We start from the raw sequence: 13030 nt of genomic DNA on the forward strand, positions 1-13030 counted from the left end.
GAACTGGAGGACTGATATTGATTCCTTAAAATGAATACCAGTAATAAAAAATAAAATATAAAAAAAAAAGTGTACAAGCAACGAGACAGGATAGGAAGCGGGGGTGGAGCAGATGGGGGATATGGTGGAGAGAGACCATCTTGAGCAGGAACAGGCAGTTCTGAGGAAGGGGAAAGCTAAATTATCCATCTTCAGCCAGTCTGTGATGTCTGATAGATGTTTCATGAGAGTTATGCAACTCAGTAATTGCTGTTATTTTTTTTTCTTTTGGTTCCACGCTGATTTCTATTAAACCATTCAGCAAATGCAAATTTCAGAGCCGCTTGTCCAATTAGTCACAACATTTCACGGGTATCTCTGCTAGTGAGCAGAGCCTTCAGCCTTTGCTCATCCTCAGCAAGGCTTTTACCTCCTAAAACAAGGCCTTGTGCTTCCCAGGGCAAAGCTGCTAGGATCTGCCTTTGACATTTCACCATGCACAAGCACTCTGCTTAGTGTCGGGGTCAATTTCAAAAAAGATGGGCCCTGTAATTGATACTCGTCATAGAAAATGGGCAAATTATCCACCAATCTAACTTTTGACAGATGAAACAAACATCTTTGTTTATAACACTTAGAGAAATATTATATTTTCTGGGAAAGGGAAATAAGAAATTAGTATTTTTCTACTTTAACTAATTTAGATGTGGCTGTCACCAATATGCTGTGTTCCTCCTGAAAGCTGAAATAAACCCTTGCTAATTCTAACTGCCAAAAAAACCCCATCCCAAAACCCTTTTTTTTCAGATGCTTGAAAGCAAAATATTTTTTTTTAAAAGGAACTGTTCAATAGAACATATTAAAACAGCACTATTAAGTCTGATAGCAGCATGCAATTCAATCTTTTTTTGCAGGTAGATATTGCACACAAGAATGATGACTTAATTGGCATAAAGAGAATGTCTAATCTATTGTAAGTTTTAATAATTCCTAGTTTATTTAATTGAGCAGTGAACATTAATTTCTTTATTCTACTTTTATGATGCATGATACCGTAGAAATGGCATTTTATGATATTCCAATTTCTGCCATCTGTACTGTTTGTAATGTACCTGACCTCAATTTATTTATCTGTAGAACAAAAGGAATGGTTCTGCTTCTTTTCTCCTTTTTCTAAAAAGTAATATTCCACTGATGAGAGTGTTATATAGGAATCACTCTTGAAGAATTTTTTTGTACATTTGCATTTTAATTATGAAAATATCACCGTGATTATTTGCAATTATTCCAGGACAGGATTATTCTCACAAGCTCGTTGGATACATGAAATGCGAGGGATGTGAAGTACACCTTCCTTCACAAAAACTCCTCAACATAATTTCCAGTAGTTGATCACAGGATAAAATTTATGCCTCCATTACTACCTGACTCAGATTTGTTCCTTTTCACACCACAAGAATGTGGAAGTTGTCCCTGCCCATGGCAAGGGGTGGGAACTGGATCATCTTTAAGGTCCCTTCCAACCCAACCCATTCCATGATTCTGTGATCATTCTGTGAAGAATGACCTGAGACAGAAACTTGCATTTCTTAGGGACACAAAGCCAGGGGCTCAGCTTTACACAGAAGATGTTAATACACAAACTTTGTGTCTGCATTGATGTTTTGCTCTGGGATTTCATGGAAACCTGCACACTAAAGTAGACGAAGACTTGGAGTTCGGTCAGTGTCTCCTTCCAGGGTTCAAAATGTAGGAAATTGTGTTTTCTTGAGTAAAATGCTTTGTTCAATTTTTTTCCCTTTCTTTCCAGTTGAAAGAAAAAATTGTGAATAACATTCAAACCATTTTAGTAAGAAAAAGTAATTTCTTTTCCCAGGGTAACACAACACTCTAAAGCAAGCTTTCACCATAACATTTCATGGAAAAAGTGGTCCCATTTTACAGTTATCTGATTTCTTGGGGTTCAGGACAGACAGAAAGATAATTGCTTGTGTTTCACACCTCATCCACAGAGCAGGAAGGACAGTGCTCACTTAATCAGCTGCAATTTAACACTCATCTTTCAGTTTACTGAGCTGTCCTGTATTTACTCCACCCTAGTCAACTCCAGCTTCAGAAACATAATTTTAGTTTCTTCCTGAACCTTCTAGTGTGCTCATCACTTCAAAAATTAACTACTTTGTAAATATTAATTAACTTACCCTTGCTGGGAGGCAACATGTGTCCATTCTACCAAGGGGGAGCTGAAACACAAAGAGATAAAAATCAAGTAAATACAAATAATAAGGATTGTCCGGCCTGAAACACCTAGGATATTTTTTTAGGGTATTTATCCCTATATCTTGGATTGTTTCTTTTTCCAAGCACAGACTCAGTGGCTTTGGCTGCTACAGACTCCTGCCAGTCACCACGTGGGATGTGAAGGTGAGAGACCTGGAGGTGAGGGATGCTCAATTAATGAACATCTGTGCAAAGTTTGGTTTAAATGACTTGCTGGGCATCACCTAATTGAAGGCAGAGAAAGAAATCTCATTTATTCCCTGCCTCACCATGAGGATGTGCCCCCTTCCTGCTGTCCCTGGGCTTGCTCAGCCTGACTGCTGACAGAAAAAGAGGATAAAGTCTGACAGACAACCTCCTCTGAATGCAGCCATGGTGTATTCCCAGAATTCCATCATACTTGTGGATTAAAACAGAATATTGCTGGAAAAAAAAAATGTATGTGCTTAAGTAATTAAAAATTGTCCCATAGTTTAGACTAACATGATAACAGAAATTTGGCTGTGCAGGTAGCAGAGAGTCAGATATTTTAACTACAAGTTTTGCCTGATTTTGCCATGGTAAAGATGGGCTGTCAGTAATGCTCTGTCTGCCCTGTGATTTCCTCCTTGGCAGTCACTCATCACACTCCATTTCCCTCAGAAATATTGCTCAGCTGACAGGCTCTGCCATCCCTCCATTGTCCTATTTACTTTTCTTTGAACAATATTTAATTTGAGGAGTTGGCAGAGTGTGGACACCTATGAGCAAATCATCCTAAACTGCCTTCATCACCACCAGTGGGAAAGAGGCATTTCCCAGGGCTCAGTTAATCTCACATATTTCATGATTATGTGTGAGGATGTAATGAACTGGAGCTCAGCTGCACCCAGCAGTGTCATCTTTGACTGCAAGATTTACGTGTCCCCATTAGCCCAGATGAATGGGGGTGATTTGCAATCCTGGAAAAAAAAAAATCTGAAAACACAGCAATCCCCTGTGTCCCTGCATCCACATCCTTCAAATGGAGAGAGGGTTGGTATTTAGATAAACCAATATTTAGATAAACCAAGTAACTACAGGCACATCAGCCTGACAGTGGTTACGAGGAAAATAATGGTTGACACAAGATATAGCAGATAAAGACCTAAAACAAGATGCTATAAATCACATTTTCTTTTGAAAGTGATCCTATCAAGCTAATTTAATGCCTCCTTTCAGGAAATTGCACATTATTAAAGTGCACGCTGTCACTTTTGCAAACTGAGATTGCTACAAGGCATTTTTTATGCCATCACACACCATTTGGGCTAAAAATAAATAAATAAAAATCAGAATGATCTCTAACTCATAGTAAGAATATATAACAAGCAATAGAACAAGAGGAAACAGTATCGAGTTCTGCCAGAGGTTGGATAGTTGGAAAAAAATAGGTTTAGGTTGGATATTTGGGAAAAATCCTTCACAAGAAGGGTTGGCTTTGGCACAGCTGCCCAGGGCAGTGCTGGAGTCCCCATCCCTGGAGGGATTTAAACCTGTGTGGATGGTGGGGATGTGGCACTTGGGGACAGGGGTCAGTGGTGGCCTTGGCAGTACTGGGGAATGGCTGGAGTTGATGATCTCACAGAGTTTTTCCAACCTCAATAATTCTATTACCCTGTGATTCAAATGGGACAGAATTAGTTCAGACTTTGTTTCTCAGCTGGTTCAGAAACACTCAGCATAGAAAATGTTACTCTTGAAAGGATGTACTTTGGCAAAAAGGCCAGAATCCAAAAAAAGTCCTTTTTAAACAGGTACACTGGGCAAGTGTGTCACATTCACATTCTCTGGAAAAATCCCTTCACCCAGGATTTTCTCCTGGGAAGCTAAAAAGCCTCAGAGAAAAGGAAAACAATTCTTATCTCATTTGCTTCTCCTGTGTTGTGCTCATGTGCAATGTGTTTGAAGATTGTTCACCCACAGGTGATTGTTCCATTGGATTCTGCTGGGAGTTGTTTTCACTCTTTGGCCAATCAGGGCCAAGCTGTGTCAGGACTCTGGAGAGAGTCAGGAGTTTTCATTATTATCTTTTTAGCCTTCTGTAAGTGTCCTTTCTGTATTCTTTAGTATAGTTTAGCATAGTATTCTTTAATACAATATAGTATCATAAAATAATAAATTAGCCTTCTGAGAACATGGAGTCAGACTCATCATTCCATACTGCCATGGGGCTTCCAGCAAATACAAATGTTCCAGTGTGCAAAGCCTGGTGAGTCCTGCCTAAAATACTGAGTGAAGAATGCAGAAACCATCCTGGTTTTAAAATCCTACCAGGTAATAACTTAAAATACCTTAAAAAGATTAACTACTGATGACAGTGTAGCTATTCTGGCTTAAATCAGATGATGATGTCCTTCGTGGATAAGTCTCTGATTCTCTTCAAAACACACCTGGCTGGAACTATATTTTGTTATTTTTTTTTCTCACAGGAAAAAAAAAATGTTTGTTTGTTTTCCAAAGAAAGCTTTGTTTGATTTAAAGTTTGACAACAGGAAGATCAGTTACTCAGTGTAACCCGTCAAAGCCTCAGTATATATTTTTCTTATTGTGAGTGGATATAAATTTAACATTTTAGGAAACTCTAGTTATTGGACTTTCCTCCCTAAATTACATGATCTAGTTATTGGACTTTCCTCACTAAATTATTTGCTAAGAAAATATTTATGAAATATTGTAACAAATACTTTTTCTCTCAAAGTCAACACTGACAATTTTCTAGCCAAGTCTGCTTGAAATTTGAAAATGTCTAATTCAAAGCAGGTAATGTTTTAAAAACATTTGTCTTGTATATATTTAAGGTGGAACTGACAGGAGAGAGGGGGGATTTTATTTAAGGACACAGCATCAAAATAAAGAATTTTGCTGTCAGTTATAGAAAGATGCAGTAGGAAGATGTGGAGCACAGAAATCTTTCCAGCCTTAGATATATTCTATAAACTGAACCCTTCACCTCTAGCTCTTAAAATATTATGGCAAATTTATTCTTCATTTCTATGACAGAGGTGTTCACATGGTGCATCATTTGAATAATATCTTGTCCTTCTTCAGTACAAATATCATCCAGGCTCTGTCCAACAGGGCCAGAGCTTGTCAGACAGAGGCCAGAGCTGCCAGGGGCTGTTTTGGGCACGGAGCATCACAAGTCATCTCTAACTGAGCTGGGAACACAGGAGCCTCCTCAATTTGCTCTGAAGTGTTTTAAAATACAGAAACCTGATGGTTGCCAGGCTTCATTTTCTCCACCTGTCTGCATTTCCCCCCTGTTTGACATTTAACAGTGTTGATGTCAAGGTGCTCTGTGTTTCAGGAGTTATTCTTAAATGTTCCAACTTGAACACAGACAGGAGCTCATTGGTAACACAAATCTCTGATTTCCTTCTTATTTTTATGCTCAGAGCCATCAGCCCTGTGCCTTGTACTTGTGGCATGCTTGAGAGAGTTAAGTTTAAATGCCTGCAGCAAGGCCTCAGAGTGGAATCAGAAGTCTTGGTGGAGCCACAGTGAAATAATAAAAAGATACACACCAGAACAGCTGTAGCCAGTATTAAACACTCAGACATCAATTATTGATGAAATCTGCTCCTTGTGCCTGCATGAGAATGCTTTTTAGGATCTTATTATTTAGAATTCTTAGTAAGGCTTTGTCAAATAAATCCAGCTTCCTGCAGTCTGAGTGCCTCAGAAGCTTTAGCTTGTTTAATGTTTGGGGGTTTTTTAGCTTATCCAAACTCACTGACTCAAATAATCACAGCCTAAGCTGTGAATACAGCACCATATTCACAGAACCAACAAATCATGGAATGGTTTGGGTTGGAAGGGACCTTAAAGATCAGTTTGTTTCACCCCATGGGCAGGGACAATTTCCAACATCCCAGGGTGCTCCAAGCCCCGTCCAACCTGGTCTTGGGCACTTCCAGGGATCCAGGGGCAGCCACAGCTTCTCTGGGCACCCTCTGTCTCACCGTTCTCCCAGTCAAGAGTTTCCACAGAATATGCAATTTAAATATACCCTGCTTCAGCCAAAGCCATTCCCTCCCACCCTGTCACTCCAGGCCCTTGCCCAAAGTCCCTCTCCAGCTCTCTCAGAGCCCCTTTGGGCACTGGAAGTTGCTGGAAGCTCTTCCCAGAACCTTCTCTTCTCCTTCTTCTTTGCTTCAAGAAGCTCTTTCCAGAACCTTCTCTTCTCCTTCTTCTTTGCTTCAAAAGATAATCTCACCAATTGGTGTGTACAAGCCTACAACTTGTAAAAAATTAAATATACACACAAAATTGTGGATTCATCTGGGCCAGATTCTGCATTACTCCAGTTGAATTCCAGTGATTTCCCCTTTCCTCTGGAGAGGAGCACAACAATGGGCCTGAGTCGCTTCCCAAGCAGTTTCACGTTTGAAGAAGCCAAAAGGCACCAGGCTCACGGAGCTGGTGATGCTTCACAGGCCCTCATTGAGCACTCACTGCCAGTGAAAAAGGCAGAGCAAGCACTTGGAACCTGCTCTGCACGCCAGGGATCTCTGCCATGGAGTCCTTCAGCTGCTCCCACGCAGCAGCTCCCACGCCCTCACTGCAGGGCTCCCTCGGCATCATCTCTGTGAGTCACCCGGGCGCTGCAGCTCCTTCCGCAGCCGAGCATTGCCAGGCCCCTGTCCATGGTGCTGAAGGAAAATCTGGGCTAGCATTTGCAATTTTACACCGAAAAGATAAAAAAACAAAAACCCAAAAAACTCCCCCCCCCAAAAAAAAAACCAAAAAACAAACAAACAAAAAAGAAAAAAACAAACCCAGAACAACCCAAAACCAAACCAAAACAACAACAACAACAACAAAAAAACCCAAAAACCTAAAAAAGAAACCAAAAAACCCCCCAAAACAAACAAACAAAACCAACAACAACCAAACAAACACAAATTTAAAAACCCCCAAACCGACCCCAAAAAAACTCCATTAAAACAACAACAGCATTTCAAAGAGGTAATCATCTGGCACTGATTCATTTTTAGACTGGTTGAGGTAAAGAAAGATTTCCCTTCCCTTCTTTTAAACAAAGCAAAACAAAAAGACCCTGTGGAAAGCATGTTCTTACTAGTACAAATTTCAACTGGGGTCAAATCACTACTGTTGGAGAAAATAGATGTATAAGAAAATCTTTATTCAGTATCAGTGCATTGTAAGCTAAGCTAACTTATGACTGAAGGGTCATTTCGGCAAAATAATTATAATCAATTATAATAGACGATATTCTGAATTGTCTCCTGTTTCATTTCTGCACATCAGGAATATAAAGTCACTTTAATGTTACTGCACAGGGCAAGAATCCACAGTTCTGAGGTACTGGTGTTACAAAATGATACATGTTTTCTTACCAGAACCTCAGACAAAGATAATTACAATAAAAGATACTTGTGACAATTTAAAGAAAAAAATTAATATAAACTCCTGATAAAATTCTTCACAAGGGGCCTCACCACTGGTGATATGACTCACTGCTTCAGTATTATCCATATTTTACTGGTGTCTAATCTGCCAATATATGGATTTTAATACAGAATTAACTGCAGATAGAAGATTTTGCATAGCATACTTATGAAGTTCCTATTCATTGATATACATTCATGACCTCAGGAGTGAAGCTCCTGCAATTCCTGCACCACTTATTGTCGAGTTTAAATTGGTTTCTGGAGCTTCCACGGGGAGAGAGCTTCTGTGCTCAAGTGGCCTCCTACAGACACGGTGCCAGATCAGGCAGGTTAATGAGACAGGCAGCCAGAAGTGAGAATAAAGAGAATAAAGGCAGAGCAAACAGGTTAACAAACCCTCCCTGAGCTCTGTGCTGCTCCTGGGCCCTCCCCAGCCCCAGCCCCTGGGGCACTGCAGGCAGAGATTTCATCTCAATCAGGCAGCAGGAAAAACTTCCACACCTGATCGTGGAAATCAGCCCCAAAACTCCCTCATTCAGTGCAGAATTGCTGAGTATCTGAGTAAATTCTCTCAGTTTATCTGAGGTAAATTCATCTCCCTCACTTGATCCCAAAAATCAGCCCCAAAACTCCCCCATTCAGTGCAGAATTACTGAGTATCTGAGTAATTTCTCTGAGTTTATCTCCTCTACTTGATCCCAAAAATCAACCCCAAAATTCAGTGCAGAATTTCTGAGTATTTTGTAGAGAATTCCTGAGTAAACCATTCAGTGGAGAATTTCTGAGAATTTTGTAGAGGTCAGGTAAACTCAGCTCACCCACTTGATCCCAAAAATCAACCCCAAAACTCCCCCATTCAGTGCAGAATTTCTGAATATCTGAGTAATTTGTCTCAATTTATCTGAGATCATGTAAAATGATCAGGTAAACTCAGCTCCCTTACTTGACCCCAAAAATCAATCCCAAAATTCCCCCATTGAGTGCAGAATTTCTGGGTATTTTGTAGAGGTCAGATATGTTGTATTGCAGCAAATGCATGATATTTGTACAAGATAAACTCATCTCTCCCACTTGATCCCAAAAATCAACCCCAAAACTCAGTGCAGAATTCCTGAGTATTTTGTAGAGGTCTTGAGTATTTTGTAGAGAATTCCTGAGTAACCCACTCAGTGGAGAATTTCTGAGTATTTTGTAGAGGTCAGATAAACTCAGCTCACCCACTTGATCCCAAAAATCAACCCCAAAACTCCCTCACTCAGTGCAGAATTTCTGAGTATTTTGTAGAGGTCAGATATGTTGTATTCGAGGTCAGATATGTTGTATTCACTAAATGCATTATATTCTTACAAGACAAATGCAGCTCCCCCACTTGATCCCAAAAATCAACCCCAAAACTTGCCCATTCAGTGGAGAAGTTCTGGGTGTTTTGAAGAGATCAGAAAAACTCAACTCCCACATTTCCTTTCCAACCATGGTCTGGTTTCCTTCTGCATCTCCACCGCCAGTTCCCACCTCTGCCACAATTCTGTTTATTTTTTAAGCATTTTGGGAGAAGATTACTTGTACCTCCAAATGCAACCTGACTCAAGGAATTATGCTAAATGCTCAAATATTGCCTTTATTCCCTAGTTGCAGTAAACAACCCAATCAAACAACCCATAAAACAATCCAGTTTTATCCTGCACAGCACACACGCTTTGCACCATGGTCTGCAAGCAAGTTTTGGGAGTCTCACAAAGGCACAAATCTAAAAGTGGAGAAATTCAAGTGTCTGTAACAAACACACCAGCACTTCAGGGTCTATCTGTGAGAATTGAAAGCCCAGGGAAAAAAAGGATTTCTGGGCAAAGGAAGCTGTTGCTAAGAGGGGAATGCTGAGTGCTTGGTTCCCACAGTAACACTCGTGCCACGCATGGCACAATTTCAGTTCAGACAACACACAAGTCCCCATGACATAAAACATGGAAATTAATCTCTCTCATCAAAGCCTACTCTGAGAAATCACACTTTGAGAGAAGTAAATAAAAATTTACATCTCCCCAAATCCCAAAAGAGCCAAAGTGAGGGAGGGCAACAATCCAGTGGAAATAGCTGGGAAAAGTGTCCCAAAAGTGAATGGAATTTTATTTCCTCCTACTCTCCATTGCTGGCCCACAGTGTGGAGCCCCTGAGGTGTTTTCCTGGGCTATCCCAGCCCAGTTTCTCCCTGCAGCCAGGCAGCAAACTGAGCTCAGGGGTTTAACAAAGGCCTCAGGTCACTGCTGGGTGCAGCCTGACAGGATAAAGCAGAGCCAGCTGTCAGCCCTTCTCTCAAGTGTTAAGAAAATTAATCCACAAACACCAGAGGTTTATGTCCAAAAAGGAGACATGAGAGTCCTTTCTGGCTTTATTTGAATAAAGGAGAGGCCATGGGGCATTCCCCTGGGATCTCTCCAATTTTTGGAGGACACAGCCTCCTTTTTATCCCAATTTCCCATCTGCATTTCCCTTCTCTCCTTCCCCATTTCTGAGCTCCTTGAGAGGTTCAGACTTCCCAGATCACCTGATACCAAAGATTTCCCTCTAATGTACAACCCTCCCTTTTAATTTTTCATTCTTATGGAATTTAGGGGTTTTTCTTCCCCATTGTTTCTTTCATCTCTCAATGTTTAATTTTGTTTATCAGCAAACCTAAAGTTTATTTGTAAAAGCAAATATCTTCTTCCATTCATCAATCAGTGGAATCCTTCCCATTGTTTATTTTATCTCCCAATGCTGGTTTTATCTACCAGCAGACCCACAGGTTGTTTGTAAAGCCAAATTTGCCATTCCTCTCAAAGGGAAATCCCCACAGAGCGGGTCATCCAGAAAGAACATTTTGCTTCTGACAAATAAGGCCTTGGGGAAGGGTCTGGGATGGCCCTGCTTTTGGACAATCCTAATTCACACAGCTGAGACGCAGAGCTGCACATCCCCACCCTACAGCACCTGGGGCAGAGGCTCCCCAGCCAGCTTGGAATAGGCAGAGATTGCCTGGGAAAAGTGGTGGGGAGAAGGAGATGATCCCTGGGGAAAGGGAAATTTGCATCTAGAACAGAGCCAGGATGGGGAAAGATAAGGGAGGGAGCACAGAGTGCAGGGAAGGGAATCTGAGAGGTGCAGGCGATGAAGCAAATGGGAAGGGAGCTTCTCTGAGGAGAGTTTCCAGTCAGAAAACCATCAGTGATGGATGGAAAACAAGCCTGGATTCAAGGAACCAGCTGTGATTGAGCAGCTGCCTTTGTCCACTGCACTTACTGGGGTTTTTATGACTATCCTGTGTCGCAGACATCTTTTTATGAAAATCCTTTCTTCAGGATTTTTCCTTCTGAGAAGCTGAGAGGCCTCAGGAACAAAATGGAAACAATGGTTATCTGCTGCTGTGGAATGCAACAGGTGGATTTTTGGTTAGCCCATCTTAGATGTTTATAATTAATGTCCAATCACAGCCCAGCTAGCTCGGCTCTCTGTCCGAGACACAAACATTTGTTATTCATTTCTTTCTATTCTATTCTTAGCCAGCCTTCTGAGAACCTTTTCTTCTATTCTTTTAGTATAATTTTAATTTAATACATATCATAAAATAATAAATCAAGACTTCTGAAATATGGAGTCAAATCCTCATCTCTTCCCTTATCCTCGGACCCCTGTGAACACCATCACAATCCTGTTTTCTCACGACATTTGTGCATTTTAGTTCAGAAATATTATGGCATAATGAATCTTGACTTTTACAGTTCTTTTAATCTCCTTATAAAATATTGCTGTAGAGACAAGTCATGTCTTTTCTGTGTTGAAACCCTGGATAACTTTTCCAGCCATTGTAAAATGCTGCTTATCAGGGATTTACCTGCTCAGAAAAATTCTGTGGGGCCATTTTACAGCTCCTGGTTTCAGCTGCAGCTCAGGCACAACCAGTTTGGTTATCTCCCAGTCGTGTTCTGTGGCACAGGACAGATAACATCTCAAAAAACAACACAGGCAATCAGAGGCCTGGACCCATCTGAATAGTCTGAGGTGAGGATCAATGAGAATTCTGAAACCATTAAAAGCTTTGTGAGATGGATGCACTCAGCACAAACTTTCTCTTGCAGAAATGTGTGATAAAGGATAAAGCTTGTGGGATCTCAGCACCTCAGGACTGAGGTGCCGAGCCACTGAGACCACCCTTGGGGGGCTCGGGAGTCCTGGAATGTTCCAGAAGTGTCTGGTGGCTGGACTTTGACCCTACACAGGAGACGACACCTGTATGAGGATAGGAGGGTTTCACCGGGGTGAATGGTGAAGGGATTAGTTAATTAGAGGGTGAGACTCAGGGTTTAGGATTTCTGTACAGGGGGGTTTAGAGAAGTAAGATGGAGGAATTGGGGCGTGTCCTGTCCTTCTTCTTCTTCTTCTTCTCCTCCATCTTCTGTGGTGATGGTGGCACTTTGGGATTGGTCATTACTAAAAGTGCACCGGGCAATAAGAATAGAAAGGATTGGGGAAAAATGATAAATATTGTACACGTAACCATGGGTATAAAGATAGGTGACTGTCCGGAGGGCAGGGAGTGTGCTCATGGCTGGCTGCTGAGCAGAGCTCTGTCGGGCTGAGAGAAAATCTTTTAGATAAACAATTAATAAACACAGAGACCGAAAGAAGAACTGAAGCCTCTTCTCGTCCTTTGATACACGGGCTGCCCCAAGGCCACCCCGGGCCTTTCCAGGCCCTTCAAACAGCCGAAAACCGGACAACGATGATGTTAATATAAATAATGATGCTTCCTCCTGAACACAAAATGCTGAGGAGGTATAAGAAAAAAAAAATCATAAAATAATCAGCACTGAAGTATTTCTTTAAGAAGGAACAGAGCTTTCAATAGCTTGATTGCAAACCTAAAATCCCACAGCTTTGGAAGGAATAAGAAGAAAGTGAAAGCAGAAAATGAAAGAGCAAGGTGCTCAGTAGGATTGAATTAATAATGTAGAAAAACCTCCCAAGTAAGAAACACCAATCCTGAAAGGAAAAATAAAATGTCACTGCAATCTAAAATACTTCATCAATAATAGATGCAATTGACTCTGAATGAGGTCTGTTGGCTCGTTTCTTTTGCTGTAGAAGTGCTGTAAATGCAGGTTACCTCCTGCAAGCTGCCCTTGTCACACACAAGAGAGAGATTCTGCTGCTCTGCTCCAACAATCTGAGGAGTCTCTGAAGAGCCTGCCATCACCCCTGAGCCCCAAAATAAAATAAGATAAAATAAAAAAAAATAAAATAAAATACAAAAATAAAAAAGAAAAAATAATATAAAATAAAAATAAAATTAAATTAAAACT

Source organism: Zonotrichia albicollis, chromosome 5, assembly GCF_047830755.1.
Source record: "Zonotrichia albicollis isolate bZonAlb1 chromosome 5, bZonAlb1.hap1, whole genome shotgun sequence".
Lineage (NCBI taxonomy): Eukaryota > Metazoa > Chordata > Aves > Passeriformes > Passerellidae > Zonotrichia > Zonotrichia albicollis.